At 40.2% G+C, this 16,132-nt stretch overlaps 1 protein-coding gene across 1 annotated transcript in view; it reads left to right on the top strand.

Moving 5' to 3' along the window:
• The first annotated feature begins 1,927 nt into the window (after window positions 1-1,927).
• The window catches only part of LOC134348054 (ADP-ribosylation factor-like protein 13B), a 38,597-nt gene continuing 24,392 nt past the window's right edge, over window positions 1,928-16,132 (top strand). Inside the window, exons 1-2 of the transcript XR_010018342.1 lie at window positions 1,928-2,009; window positions 3,255-3,325. The gene's annotated coding sequence lies outside the window, so the exon portion shown is untranslated. The remainder of the gene's footprint in view (window positions 2,010-3,254; window positions 3,326-16,132) is intronic.

Here is a 16,132-nt window from a genome sequence, read left to right as displayed (position 1 = left end):
TATGTCCAAACAGCCTTTGACAGAAGATAAGACTTCATCAGTTTTGTCTCGTCGAGGCTGTAAGAGTTTTTATGCTTGTTTGGTCATCAAAGGTATTTAAAAATAATTAATCATTTTAACGATTCAAAGAAATTAATTTAAAAAATACATTTTATTTGCAGAATAGGAATCTCCATTCAGATTCATGGGTATTTCTATCTTATAACAGGTTTTTTCTAATATAATTTTTATTGAGTTTCAAAGTAAATACATGGGAAAAAATATATCTACCCTCCCCCCTCCCCTTAACCCTCCCCGCCGATATATACTACTACCTAAAAAGAAAAGAAGAAAAAGAAAAAAAAAAGGGAACCGCCTGAATATTGGAAGGTTTGCACATGCTCCATGGGATTAAAAATAAATTTAATATATATATTTGTTACTTTCCCCAAGGAACCAAGATCTTTATCATCTGAGCTATAGATAAGGGCTCCAAATATTCAAAAATGTTTCATATTTATCTCTTAAAATCTAAAACATTACTTAGCTTCTCAACTGTCATAGTTCCCTGGGGAATCTCTTGAACTTCACCATGTTGCTATGTGTTTCCCTCCCAATCATTCAGGCAGAAAGAAAAAAAAAAGATACAAAGAAAGAAAAAAAACAAAATACCCCCCCACTAATGTTGTGAATGAAAAGGTACACAACACTCCATTGTGCGGTTCGTGGCTATTGCCATGTTGCACACATGAATAACGTAGCGATTGGTCAGTGTTTCTTCCAGCTCCCCCGTAACAAAAAAATTGTATATATATAAGAAAAATTAATTTCATTATTCCCAACTAATATTCCTCAAATTTTAACCTTTCTTCCCCTCCCTCATATAATTAATAATATATTTATATATTCATCTGCCTAATAATCCAATAGGCCTAATCCTTGATCCAGTCTTCATCTTCAATCCATCTCGCTCCCCTAAGTTTGTTTTCTTGTATCTGGTGAATCAAAGAATCTCGCACAAACTCCTCCACTTTCCGGTAATCGTCAAAAAATCTTTTTTCTCCACCAGCCAGAAAAATTTTCAAGGTTGCAGGATAACGCAATATAAATCGATAACCGTGATCCCATAGGGCTTTTTTTTACTGGATTAAATTTCTTCCTTCTCTTCAAAAGTTCATAACTTATATCAGGGTAGAAAAAAATTTTCTTCCCTTCTATCATCAGCCTCTTCTCTTCTCTTCTTGGCAGCTTGGGCAGCCGCCTGTAGAATCCTTTCTTTGTCTTGGAATCTTAAGAATTTTATTAAAATGGTTCGTGGATATTGGTCATCTTGTGGTTTTGGTCTTAGAGCTCTATGTACCCGCACAATTTCAATTGATCGGTCTTCTTCTTTCATTTGCAAGGTTTTCGGGATCCATTTTTGAAAAAATTCTATTGGATTATCCCCCTCTATACCTTCTTTAAGACCAATAATTTTAATGTTATTATGTCTACTAAAATTTTCCAACACGTCCACTTTCTCCAAGAGTTGATTTCTTTCCGTGTTCCAGACAATCGCATCATTTTCTGTTTTTTCCACTCTATCGTTAATATGCTCCATTGTTCTTTCCATCTTCTGAAGTTTCTTATCCATTTTATCCTGTCTTTTCATAGCTTTATCATAGCACATCTTCACGTCTCTAAGCTCTGTTCTTAATTTTCTTAGTTCAGCCGTTAATTGCAATAAGGCCTCTCTTATGTCTCCGTCGTCTCCTTTACTTCCAATCTCTTCCAGTTCTTCCTCCTCCTCTTCATCTATATTCTCTGCGGAATCCAATTCTGACTCCGAGTCACTTTCAGTTGCAGTGGCCGTCGGTTCTTGTAGTTTATGTTGTGTCGATATGCGCATGCGTACTTTGCGCATGCGCAGTTTTGGTATCTTTTTCCGAGCGACCGCTACCGCCGCCATTGCTCCCTGTTCTTCTACGCCAGAGATAAAATGCGTCTCTTCCGAAGGAGATCCAACCTGAATCCGAGGCTCCATCGCTGCAGTAGGCCCTTTTTTTTTCTTCCCATCTCGCGGCGACTTCGCAACAACAGCAACACACATCAAAGTTGCTGGTGAAAGCAGCAGGCCAGGCAGCATCTTTAGGAAGAGATGCAGTCGACCTTTCAGGCCGAGACCCTTCGTCGACTGTACCTCTTCCTAGAGATGCTGCCTGGCCTGTTGCGTTCACCAGCAACTTTGATGTGTGTTGCTTGAATTTCCAGCATCTGCAGAATTCCTGTTGTTCGCAACAACAGACTTCTTCTGTTGCGGTTTACGAGGCATATCGTAGAGTAGTCTTAGGAAGTTTATAAGTAGCTTTTGGAAAGTATTTATTAACTTTACTTTGTTTAAATGGTACTTTGCTGATTTTTTACGGGAGAGCTGGAATTACACGTCTCAATCCCACGTCATGCCCCCCCCCATCTTATAACAGGTTGAGTAAATTTCACCCACTGTAATGCTGGGAGAAATTTGTCTACAACTCTAATTTTTTTATAGTTAAATAAGAGCTATTCAGCTTAATTTCTTTCTGTTGGCTCCCTTGTAATTCAAAATCTGTCAACGCTTGATATATCTACAGTTTACCAGTTGTATAAATAATATCCGGCCTCCTACATGGTAGTTATCTTTGTGGTAAAGATAGTTCTATAAAAGAAAATCATTTATAACTAAGCAGGCTACTTTCTGATAACCTTGTTTCAAAGGGAAATTTTCCATGTTAGATGTAAGTCAACTGGGTGAGCCACTGGAAATTGGCTTCTGCAGATTAATCTGTCGGTGCCGTTTACCTTTTGACTTTTTGTGGATGGCGGTTCACTGAAGTTCATTTCACTTGTTCAACATCTGCCTTGTGTTAGGACTTCCATAATACTGGTACATTATCATGACAGGAAAACGGAGTCACTGTTTGAATACTCTATTAGTAATACTTGAATGGAGTATTCACTAAGTTTTCTGCTTGTGTGAAGTAATATCAATGTTGGAATTTGTTACTTAGCAATACTTGTGCAGCTCTGTTTTTGTTGAATATTGCAGAGACAGAGTTTAATTGCATCTTGGAAGCACTAACTCTTGAATCCCTCTTGGGGTGAAAAGTAATTTAAGATAGAAACATGCACTAGCACATACACACATGATATTACCGTATAACAAATGAAACACAGGAGAACTGAATCTGCCACCAGTATAGATGATAAGCCAATGATCAAGTATTGTTCAAAAGTAATGCAGCACATTTATTTTACAGGAAGGTTACTCTACTAATGGTGGGATTGGATAATGCTGGAAAAACTGCAACTATAAAAGGGATTCAAGGAGGTAAGCAATCTCTGGAAAGACATCATGTTTTTACTCTAATTCTCTTCTAGTTGTAGGATTCAAAACACCTAAGTTTAACTCAATTTTATCTAATAAGTCAAAGGTCAAGTTTGATATCAGAGAAATGTATACAATATACATCCTGAAATGCTTTTTCTTCGCGAAACATCCACAAAAACAGAGAAGTGCCCCAAAGAATGAATGATAGTTAAATGTGAGAACCCCAAAGTCCACCCCCGAGCTCCCCCGCATGTAAGTGGCAGTGAGTAACGATCCCCCCTCCCCCAAACAGCAAAAATAAATTTTATTGGTACAATCACCGAACCCAAGCGTGTGCTAAGCAATAGCAAAGACACAGACCAAAGTTACCCCAAAAGCTTCACATTTCATCCGAATTTGACAACCCACAGGTTCTCTCTCCCTGGCAAGGGAGAGGGAGGTGTCCCCCATTTTCACGGCAAGCGGGAGACATAACAACAACCCGCTGGCTTACGATCTTAAAAGTCCATTTCGTCGCTTTTTTTGAGCTTGGTGTCCAAAGATGGCAAAGACCTTGGGACTTCGGGCCCACGGTGAAAGATTTTCTGGCCTCCCCGACGACACATGAGTCTTCGGCTGTGACACTGACCCTCGATCCACCCGTCTCCAGAGCCCCAAGATCTTAGGCTTTCGAACACGATTCAGATTCTCAGGCCAAACTCTTGGCATGTCGAATAGCGGCCAGTCATGGAACCCCGAGAACGGGTCCCATTCCCGCAAAGAACCGAAGCCTGTGTGTAACTCCAGGTCAGGTTCTTCAAAAGAACCCTGAAAGGAAAAATAAAGATATTAAAGGTAGAAAAGTAGAAACAGAGCTGTTTCCAAAGATGCAAGCAAAGGAGTCGCCATTAAGCGCCAACATTCCTCCTAAACTCCACCCCAATTCCTCTTGCTATACTCTGAACTTAGTTTAATCACTTGATCATTTAACTATGCTGTAGTTACAACTGGAAAGCTGGAAGGAAAAAGAAGCAGAGGCAAACAGAGAATGAAAATGATAGATGGAATAATATCGTGGTTAGAAACGGGAGGCAACAACTGCAATTCGGAGGGTTAGGGACCGTGATGGATGGAGAGACATGATTGCCCACGCCGAACGGCAAGGCACCTGAATTATTGTAGAACCATTAGTTTCAGCTAAGGATGCTTTCCACTTGCATAGAAGAAAGCATGTTTGATAAATCTAATAGATTATGGGAAATCATCTTCAAGATTATTATTCAGTGACCCTATGTATCATAGACTTTTAATTTGGTGGCCAATACGTTATAATGGAATCTTGCAGTCTGACTTTTTTTTTGAATGTAGCTACTGCCACAGAATTGTATCTTTTAATGTACATTGAAAATAATCAAGAGTATTGAAGAGGGAACTATGAAAATGAAACTTGTACAGTCATTGTGAAATTTTATTTCATGATTATTCTCGAGAGCAAGTTATGGATTGATGCCAAAAAGCCTGTAAATGTGCTGTCTCCTGAGCCTATTTCAAAGTTATTTGGATTCAGCAGTATGTCTGAAATGAATATAAATGCTATAATTTCCTATACTTCAAAGTGGTCCTTAAATTAAATATCAAATGCTTATATAATATGAGTTATTATACGCAAGTTAACCTTTAGGGAATCTTTCACAAGGATTCCCAAGTCCCTCTGCACTTTATTCATTCTACATTATATTCCATCTGCCACTTCTTTGCCCAATCCCCCAATACAAGTCCTTTTGCAAACACTCTGCTTCCTCAACATTACCTGCCTTTTCACCTATCTTTGTATCATCTGCAAACTTAGCCACAAAGCCTTCAATTCCTTCATTATATAAGTCAGAACATTAGTTGATTGAATATCTTTTCTAGGTCTGTTTTTATGAGATGAGGAAGTTTACCACCAGAAGTCTGATATTTCCATAAATAGAATATTTCTGAAGAAAGAAGATGTTCTTTAATGTTATTTTTATATTTTTTCTTAAAATTCTTCAGTATGGGGTTGGGGTTTTGGAAATTATTGCCTACTCTTTATTTCTTCCAAACATTTTCTTGTCTTCTCCACATCCACTCTATGCAGAGCTTTCAATATTTGTTAGGTTTCAATGAGATTTCTCCCCCTCCACCCCATTCTTCTAAACACAGGCCCAGAGCCATCAAATACTCATATGTTAACCCTTTCATTCCCGGTATCATCCTCGTGAGCCTCCTAGACTCTCTCCAATGTCAGCACATTCTTTCTTGGGTATGGGGCCCAAAACTGCTTGCAGTACTCCAAGTGTGGTCTGACCAATGCCCTATAAAGCCTCAGCATTGCATCTGTATTCTGTATTCTAGTCCTCTCAAAATGAATACTTACATTGTATTTGCCTTCCTTACCACCAACTCAGCCTTTCACAAGGAATCCCAAGTCCCTTTGCACTTTATTCATTCTACATTATATTCCATCTGTTACTTCTTTGCCCAATCCCCCAATACAAGTCCTTTTGCAAACACTTTGCTTCCTCAACATTACCTGCCTTTCCACCTATCTTTGTATCATCTGCAAACTTAGCCACAAAGCCATCAATTCCTTCGTCCAGGTTATTGACATACAATGTGAAAAGAAGAGGTCCCAGCACTGACCCCTGCGGCACATCACTCGTCACTGGCAGCCAACCAGAAAAGGCCCCCTTTATTCCCACTCCGCCTTTTGCCTGTCAGTCAATCTTCTATCTATTTTCTGTAATACCTTGGGTTCTTGCTTTGTCAAACAACCTCATGTGACACCTTGTCAAAGGCCTTTTAAAAATCAAACTACACAACATCCATCTATTCACCTTTGTCTATCCTGCCTGTTATTTCCTCAAAGAATTCCAACAGCTTTGTCAGGCAAGATTTCCCCTTTAGAAAATCATACTGACTTTGGCCTGTTTTATCATCTGCCTCCAAGTACCATGAAATCTCATCTTAATAAACTCCAGCATCTTTCCAACCACTGAAGGCAGTCTATATGACTTACAATTTCCTTTCTTCTACCTCCCTCCCTTCTTGAAGAGTGGAATGACATATGCAATTTTCCAGTCTTTAGGAACCCGCACAATGTCATTTTGCAATTGTGATCACTATTGATTTTTCTAACATGACAATACACAGGGCATTAAGTCTTTTCTGATTTTGTAGGGTAGAGTTTTTAAATTAGCTGCATGTTTTGATGGTTGGGGTTTAGTTAAATATACACCACAGATTATCTGCCATCGTGTTTGCAGTGTTAATTGGCAGTTTGCACTTTTTAGGGCTAGAGTTATCAGATGACCTATTCCTTCCTTTAGATAAGTGTTCATGTTTTAAAGTGGAAATTCAGATATTGTACATATATATCATATAATCATATTTGTCACAAATCTCCACATAATATTTATCGGAGGTATACACTTATAGAAAGAAGAGGAAAGAAAGAACAATCGAAAGAAGAAAACTATGTACAGAGTAGGGAGTGATTTTTTTACAACATACTCATTGATTGTGAGAATAAAATCAGGCCTATGAGGTGTTATGTAGTTAAACCATTTTTTCCAGTATGAATAAAATCGTTCCAACTTATAATTAACAGATGTTGTTATCTTCTCCATTTTGTAAATGTCCATTGTAATTTCCATCCATACATTTAAAATTGGGCTCTCTTGAGATAACCATTTCCTGGTAAGGGTCTTTTTACCAGCCACCAGCAGTACATTCATTAAATAGTTATATTTATCTCTTTTCAACCATTCTTGAGGTATATACCCAAAATATATGGTCTTACTCTCTAAGTGTATTTATCTGTTCGTATATCATTGAAATTTGCAGAATATAACTTAATCGATCCGAACAAATAAGAACCAAGAGAAGTGAATAATGTAACAAAAGGTAATGAAAGTGTGGTTCCAAGGCTGGGGTCTCCAGATGACCCTGGGTTGGGCTAGAAGAAAAGTCTAGCCGTGGGGGATAGCTCCTCCTACCTGTGGGTTGAGGGCCCTGTTGCAGTACCTATAAAAGTAAGTAAAAAAAAACTGTCCATTACACAGAAATGATTTCCCTGTGTATTCCTCCCATGTATATATTCTCATTTAGGTGGGCTAAAAGGAATGAATAAATGAATTTTAAAAATTGAGTAATATAAAATCCACATTATAACATGTATTTCTCGAGACAGGTATATCACCGTCTATTTTTGCTTCCGTTTAGTTTATCAGCACTTTTAAAGTTAGCCAACCCTTATGGCTCTTCTGGAGGAGGTGAGGGCTGCCCTCAGAACTGACCGTCCCTTCCTAAAATCCTCCTCGCGTCCTGCTCCCGTCCCCTGCTTTCTAGGTTCTCTTACTATTTCCCAAGCAGCTCGGGACAACTGCTCAGCCAGAGTTTCTCTTGGTTTGACCATGCTAATGGGCAGTCCTCTGTTGTTCATGTCTGTAGTCGCCTCCTCCACCTTCTGGTCCAGATGCATCCCTCCTTGGTAAAATACCCTCAGTTTTGCAGGTTACCGGATTTGGAATTTAATCTTTTCTTGCTTTAATATCCGTTTCGCTTTGGAATATTCCTTCCGTTTCTGTAGGATTGCTGGGGGATAATCATGATCGAAGTATATTAACTTCCCGTTCCAAAGCACCTTCTTCTTACCCCAGGCCCTTCGTAGAATCTCCGCCTTGCTTTTGAATCGAAGGAATTTAAGTACTATGGAGTGCGGTTTACCTTCTCTGTCTCCGGGAGGCCACTGGACAAGCGAATGATGCGCCCTTTCAATTTCAGTCTCTATAGTCTGAGAAATTTCCAGCGCTTCCCGCAGCAGCTTGTCTACAAAGTCCGTCATCGACAATCCCTCTGCTCCTTCGGGAACATTATAAATCCTGATACTTTTCCGTCGCGATCTTCCCTCCTGGTCAAGCAATTTACTTTCCTGTTGATTTAATATTTTTATCATCTTAATTAGTATCTGTTCCACGTCTTGCACGCGATCTTCCATCTTCTCAATTCGAGTCTCTGCCACCGCTATTTTCTGATTGACGTTGGCGAGCTCTGACTTTATATCATTGAGTTGCTGCTTTATATCTTTTTGGACTTCCCTTATCTCTTCCAGAATCTTTATCATATTTGCCGCTTCGCCCGCACGAAGCCCAGCGTCAGCTTCGCCGCCACACGCACGTGTAGGAGAGCCGCGCGTTGTACCTCTCTCTTGCATAGGCTCCGCAGTGGTGCTTTTTTTCATCTCGATTCTTTCTCCCCATTCTTGCCCCCCTTATCAATTCTGATATTTTCAAAAGATCTTATACTTGATAGATTAACTGGGCAAAATATGCGTTTTTCCAGAGGAGCTGTTGATTTAAGCTGCCATTCTGAACGATGATGTCACCGGAACCTATTGTGGTGTTTCTAAGTCCTGTAGCTTTTTCTTGCTGGCTCTTGGAGAACATGATGTAAGGGTATATTTTAAAATCTAGTAATCATGTTTTCCTTATTTTCTGCTTAACATAGTATAACGGACAATAAGCTGCAGTTCTTCTACACTGGGAAGACTAAATTCAGATTGGATTATGAGACACATCTTTTTGGTCTGTAGTTAGACTCTGAACCTGTCCTGCTAATTTTCTATTTCATGACGTTCACCCCTCACACAAACAACAGGAATTCTGCAGATGTTGAGTATTGAGGCAACACACATCAAAGTTGCTGGTGAACGCAGCAGACCAGGCAGCATCTCTAGGAAGAGGTACAGTCGACGTTTCAGGCCGAGACCTTTCGTCAGGACTAACTGAAGGAAGAGATAGTAAGAGATTTGAAAGTGGGAGGGGGAGCGGGAGATCCAAAATGATAGGAGAAAACAGGAGGGGGAGGGATGGAGCCAGGAGCTGGACGGGTGATTGGCAAAGGGGATATGAGAGGATCATGGGACAGGAGGCCCAGGGAGAAAGACAGGGGGGTGGGGGGGGGGGGAACCCAGAGGATGGGCAAGGGGTATAGTCAGAGGGAGAAAAAGGAGAGTGAGAGAAAGAATGTGTGTCTAACTTCTGCTAATGCCCCATCTCCCCCTCGCACCCCATTCGTTATTTATTTTTATACACACATTCTTTCTCTCACTCTCCTTTTTCTCCCTCTGGCTGTACCCCTTGCCCATCCTCTGGGTTCCCCTCCCCCTTGGCTTTCTCCCTGGGCCTTCTGTCCCATGATCCTCTCATAACCCCTTTGCCAATCACCTGTCCAGCTTTTGGCTCCATCCCTCCCCCTCCTGTTTTCTCCTATCATTTTGGATCACCCCCTCCCCCTCCCACTTTCAAATCTCTTACTAACTCTTCCTTCAGTTAGTCCTGACAAAGGGTCTCGGCCTGAAACGTCGACTGTACCTCTTCCTGGAGATGCTGCCTGGCCTGCTGCGTTCACCAGCAACTTTGATGTGTGTTGCTGTGATATAGCTCAATGGAAGGTTGTGGAGCCTAATGAGTACCTAATGAGTAGTTACTTTGTAAGCTTTGACTGATCAATTGTATTCCATTATTCTGGTCATAATTAATCTTGCCCTTTCTATTATTTTGAGACATTTCCTTTGTCATTTACAACTCATCTGGACTTTTGTCCCGTCATCATTCCATCATTTCATTTAATTCCTCTAGCCTTTCACTTTATTGTAGACCTTCTGTTTTATTCATTGTTCCCCTATCCATTTTTGAAAGCAATAATATGTCCAGCAGTTTGTATCTTTTTGTATAATGTCTTAAATATACCATAAAGATATAGGGGTGTTTATCAAAAGAAACAGAAAATTGACGATGAGCCACAGGTGAATTAGAGCAGATGACCCTACACTTGGTCAGATGGAGATTTTAAACAGCCTACCAAATATGGGAAGAGCTACAGAAGTATTGTGAGAAAACAGTTCTCTAACAGAAAAGTTAGATGAACAGAGGAGATTTGGTGCCTGTACAACTGGTCCAGGTATGAGGTTGGATCTCCCTGGGCGCGGAGCCGATTTGAAGAGCTCGAGAGTGGCTTCAGGCTGGATGGCGAAATATGGACACATCGCTAGATGGTGTGGTCTAGGCCTGGAGCCTTTCACTGCCACTGTGTCCTAGTGTGAGGTACAATTTGCTGTTTAGACAATTTAAACGCTGGCCCAGATCGGAGGCGAGAGCGGATTCTTGCTTGTTCTCTGTGATGGTCACTCCTTTCACCCGTGTTCCAGAGCTTTTCACTATTTAGCTAATTGGTCAATTTAAACACCAGCCCAAATAGACTGGAAAGATAGGGTGTTGGCATCTGGGGTGATGGCCAATTTTGCTCACTGTCTGTGATGGTCACTCTTCTCCATAGCATTGAGGCTTTGAAGACTGCCCTGGCTGCTGTGCTCTGTGCCTGCTAATATGTTTAACTGCTCAGCAAAGCTTTGGGTCGACTCCGGGTTACTCCGTGGTTCAGATCTGAGGATTCAATTTTGGTTTGGAATATTGTCGTTCGCTTCAATTGTTTGCATGATTTGTGTGTGTTTTTTTTTCTTTCCCTTGCGCTTTGGGTGTTGGTCTTTTTACTTTTTTTCTTTAACTGAATTCTTCCAGCTTTCTTGCTTTGTGGCTTCCTGTGAGCAAGCAAATCTCAGGATTGTATAATTTATACATTCTTTGATAATAAATGTATTTGAACTTGATATAAAGAGGAGATTCTAGAGCTTTAGCAGTTGAAGGTACAGCTGCCATTGGTGAAGTGGAATGAAGTTTCTTGTGTGAGAAACCATATATAGACATACTGAGGGAGAATGCTGAAGAAGTTACTGAAAAGAAGATGGATGCAATTATAGAAAGATTTGAAATGGTGATGAGGGTTTAAAAATGTATCTGTTGCTTAGGAATGGTATAGATCAGAGAATGCTGAGTGAATGGATTTGCTTTTGAGTTAAGATGTCCTCAGGTTATCTAATATACATAGAGAGATGCAGCCCTCCAAGTCCATGCCAACCATCAGCCACCCATTTCCAGGAGTCGTACATTAACCCAATTTTTAAAAAATTCTTCCTACATTCTCATCAACGTCTACCTCTATACCCCAGCTGATCCAGATTGCACCATCTACACATTTGGGGCAGTTTACAGTGCCAATTAATTTACCAACCCACATGTCTTTGAGATGCTGTTCCCCACAGATGCTTCCTCTGCTTAAACATTTAAATGCTTTCTTGTTTTTTTATTTCATATTTCTGACACCTGTAGTTCTTAAATTTTTTTTTTACCGAGCCTCCATATTTTACAGATCCAACAGTGGGGTTTTCAAGAGTTGATATAAAACAGGGGAAATTCGAAGTCACCATTTATGACTTAGGTGGAGGGAGAAATATCAGATCTATCTGGAAGAACTATTATGCTGAATCATTTGGCGTTATTTTCGTCGTGGACTCCAGTGATATTATTCGAATGGAAATAGTTAAAAAAGCTGTGACCGATGTCATAAGGCATCCTGGGATTTCTGGAAAACCTGTGCTTGTGTAAGTGTCTCATCTGAATATGAAACAAAGCCTATCTCTTTGCAATGTTTACTTCCTCCAATTCCTGGAAAAGTAATAACACGCAGTGCAGTATTATGTCTGATAGCAAGAAGCTGAATCTCTAGTAGCTAAACCTCTGGGCTCCTCTGCTTCTCCAGACTCAATTGTAAAATTTCCTGTTTTGCTGTAGGGCACAGAATGGAAATACTTGATCTTGGGCCATTATGATCAAGGCTTTGGATTTATCATGTCAGCTTAACAAATTCAAACAAAGGAGAAAAGCAAACATTTCAATTATTATGTAGACAGCTGAGTTTTACAATGTAATATTTCATATTAACTGTACTGGATCTTTTTGTTAAATTTAAAATGGCTTCTTTTGTTATGTTATACTGGGGAATGCTGAGAAAGTCTCTAGCTAGACAGTTGCTTGGGTTATTATAGATAGGGTGCTATTAGCCAATGTGTGGTCATGTATCGTTTTGTTTTCGGATATAATGCTGTATCATATGACTGTGGACGGGGCTTTTGGGCGGGGAGTCGGAGGAGAGACGAGGACGGTGGACGTGTGGAGAGGCTGCGATCGATCACTTCGGGTGATCCCGAGCCGTGAGTCGACAGGATTCGGGTGGTCGTCCGGAATCGATTGAGCTCCAACAGTTGCGTGCGAAGAACTCGGACTTTGATAAGTGTTGGCGCCTTTTTTTTCATTACTTCCTTTTCTGTATGGAATTTATATTAATGTCATAGAATTAGTAATATCTATAAAGTGTACTTGGTAAAATTTACTGGGTGTGCTGGCTGATGATTGATGTTTGGGCTTGATTTGGGCGGTAACCGACTCCATGGGAAGCGTTGAGGCAGGTGCTGGGTGGGATTTCCCCTGGACATATATGAGCCAATATAACTGAGCGTTACATACCACTTCATTATTCATTTCTAGATGACTTGTGTGTTGCAGTAAAATAGCTGACTCATTGTCAAAACATCTTTACAGAATTAATGGAATAAGTTGTGTCAGTGGGCACAGTTATTGTTGGCGGGAGGGATAAGACTGAGAATTCAGAGCGCTCTTGAGGGAATTTCACGTGAATGCAGAAGTGATAAACTTCCTGAAAGGTTCTCGCTTTGTTGTTCTGACTACACTCTGACGTAGACTGCCAATTTCGTATAGTTTCCCAGCAGTAACAATGGTAAATACTGTCAGCAGACTATTTTTCCATTTTAGTCTCGAAGATAAAGTAGTGATTCTGTTGATTCCAGTGAAGAAGAATGTTTCTGAGAGAAACAGTAATGTAGGTTATGTGTAATTAATCTGATTAATTCTGTTTATCTGCAGATGCTGGGGTCAAAGCAACACTAGAACACAACACGCTAGAGGAACTCAGCAGGTCGGACAGCATCCGTGGAAAAGATTGGTCGACGTTTTGGGCTGGAACCCGTCAGGACAAAGGGTTCCGGCCTGAAATGTCGACTGATCTTTTCCACGGATGCTGTCCGACCTGCTGAGTTCCTCTAGTGTGTTGTGTTTAAGTATGTTTTAGTCTTTAAATGCATTAAAATTAGATTTTTTGGGGAAATGTTTCTTTATTAATTTTTAATAGATTTTGTCTGATACTGAATGTTAATGAATATTGAAGATGTTCACAGTAATTTGATGTCTTGAGGTACTAGGCAGTTTTGTACGCAGAGTTTGCTATTTATGGCCAGGAAAGTCGTGAGGGCCTATCGATTAGGAATTAGGTTTGCGCCTCATTTCCAGTGCAACTAAGAGCAGTGAAGCTGGAAATGCAGATGCTCATGGCGTACTGAGTCAAGCTTGTCTATTACCAATGCCCTATTGTTCATTCATTTATCCTATCTTGTATATGACTGCTACAGTTTCCAGTAGTGTGTGACCCTGGGTATTTTTTGGGCTTTAGGTTACTGCAGAAATCCAGTAGCTCCTTGTAAACTACTTTTTTTATCTCCTAATTTAATCTAGCATTTAACTGGTAAAATAATAAGTTAGCAGCATGCTAAAAGAATGAAATGTGGTTTCATGAAGGCAAAGCCTTTATTTGGTGAACCATGTCTGTGAAAAGAACTTGTAATGCAATTGTGACATTATTCATTTTTCATTTGCGTATAAACAGCATCAAGTGTCAAATATCTGAAATTATATAAATTAGCTAAGCTAACTCCGGCCTTGTGTAGAAAGTAAGGAAAAATCAGTACTATTGTTGTGCTGATATTTATCCTGTATAGACCTGAGTTATTAGGAAAGATTGAATAGGTTAGGACTTTATCCCTTGGAATGTATAAGATTAAGAGGAGATTTGATGGAGGTATACAACATTGATGGGTATAAATAGGGTAAATGCAAGCAGGCTTTTTAAATCGAGGTTGGGTGGGACTACAACTAGAGGTCATGGCTTAAGGGTGAAAGGTGAAAAGCTTAAGGGGAATATGAAGGAAACTTCTTCACTGGAATGAGCTGCCAGCACAGGTGGTGCATGTAAGCTCGATCTCAATGTTTAAGAGAAGTTCAGATACATACATTGATGGTAGGAGTACCTATAGTCCCGGCGCAGGTGGAAAGAAATTGGCAGTTTAAATGGTTTGGCATGGACTATATGGGCTGAAGGGCCTGTTTCTGTATTGTATTTTTCTATGACTCAAGAAATCCAAAGTGGAGAAATTCTCTTTAATATCAGAGTTAAACTGAGTGGTAACACAGCAATAACCTTGCACTCAGTACCAGTAAGACCAAGGAATTGATTGTGGACTTCAGGAAGGGGAAGTGAGGAGAACACACACCAGTCCTCATTGAGGGATCAGAAGTGGAAAGTGTGAGCAGTTTCAAGACCCTGGATGTCAACATTGTTGAGGATCCATCCTGGACCCAACATATTGATGCCATTACAAAGAAGGCACAACAGCAGCTGTATTTCGTTAGGAGTTTGTGGAGAATTGGTGTGTCACCAAAGACAATTGCAAACTTTTACAGATGTATCATGAAGAACATTCTAACGAGTTGTATCATCATCTGATATGGAAAGAGCCACTGCTCAAGATTAGAAAAAGCTGCAGGAAGTTGTAAACTCAGCTGGCGCTATCATGGGTACTAGCCTCTCCAGCATCCAGGATACCCTCAAAAGGTAAAGTCTGAGAGGCAGCATCCATCATTAAGGACTCCCTTCACGTTGGACATTCCCTCTCCTCATTGCTAAAATCGAGGAGGAAGTACAGGAGCTGGAAGACAGGCACTCAATGTTTTGAGGAGCAGCTTCTTCCACTCTGCTATCAGATTTTTGAATGGACAATGGACCCATGCACACTAAATCAGTATGGTTTTTTAAATCACTTTTTTGCACTACTTAGTTAATTTTTTTATATGTACTTATTGTAATTTATAGTTTTTATGTATTACACTGTACTGCTGCCACAAAACAACAAATTTCGCAACAAGTGCCAGTGACGTTGAACCTTTTTGCTTCTAGTTCTATTTCTCTTTAAAAGCAAAAGCTTTGAAATTGATTAGATAGGCTAGAATGTGCCTTTAAAGTAACGTTGAACTGATTGTTACTTGCACATAAAAAGGGACTGCAGTTTTGAACATAGAGCATTGAACAATACAGACAGTACAGGCCCATGGACCATGATGTTTCCCCAACATTTTAACCTACTCTAAGATCAGTCTAGCCCCTTCCTTTCACATAGTGCTCCATTTTTCTTTCATTCTTGTGCCTATCTAAGAGTTTCTAATGTATCTGCCTCTACCACAATCCCTGGCGGTGTGTTTCATGTACTTACCACTCTGTGTTTTTTAAATAACGCAATCTCTGACATCCCCTATACTTTCCTCCAATCATCTTAAAATTTTGGCCTGTCCTACTAGCTATTTCCACATTTTTTTGGGGGGAGGGGAGGCACTAGCTGTCCACTTTAACTATGCGTCCTATCAAGGTAAACATCCCCATCAAACCTCCTCTTGTTCTTCTTTGCTCCAAAGAGAAAAGCCCTAGCACACTCAACCTTTCCACATAGGGCATGCTCTCTAATCCAGGCAGCATCCTTGTAAATGTCATATCCTGCCTTTAATGAGGTGACCAACATTGAAACAATACTTCAAGGGTGGTCTAACCAGAGTTTTATAAGCTGCAACAGTACCTTCTTGCTCTTGAACGCAAACCACTGACTTATGAAGACCAACATACCACATGGCGTCTTAACCATTCTCTCAACGTGCGTGACAACTTTGAGGGATCTCTCGATATTGACCCCAAGATCCTTCTGTTCCTCCATACTGCTAAGAATCCTGC

The sequence above is a fragment of the Mobula hypostoma genome, chromosome 6 (genome assembly GCF_963921235.1).
Source record: "Mobula hypostoma chromosome 6, sMobHyp1.1, whole genome shotgun sequence".
NCBI classification, from domain to species: Eukaryota; Metazoa; Chordata; class Chondrichthyes; order Myliobatiformes; family Myliobatidae; genus Mobula; species Mobula hypostoma.
The sequence above is the reverse complement of the archived record's forward strand: the minus strand, read 5'-3'. Positions and strand labels throughout refer to the sequence as shown.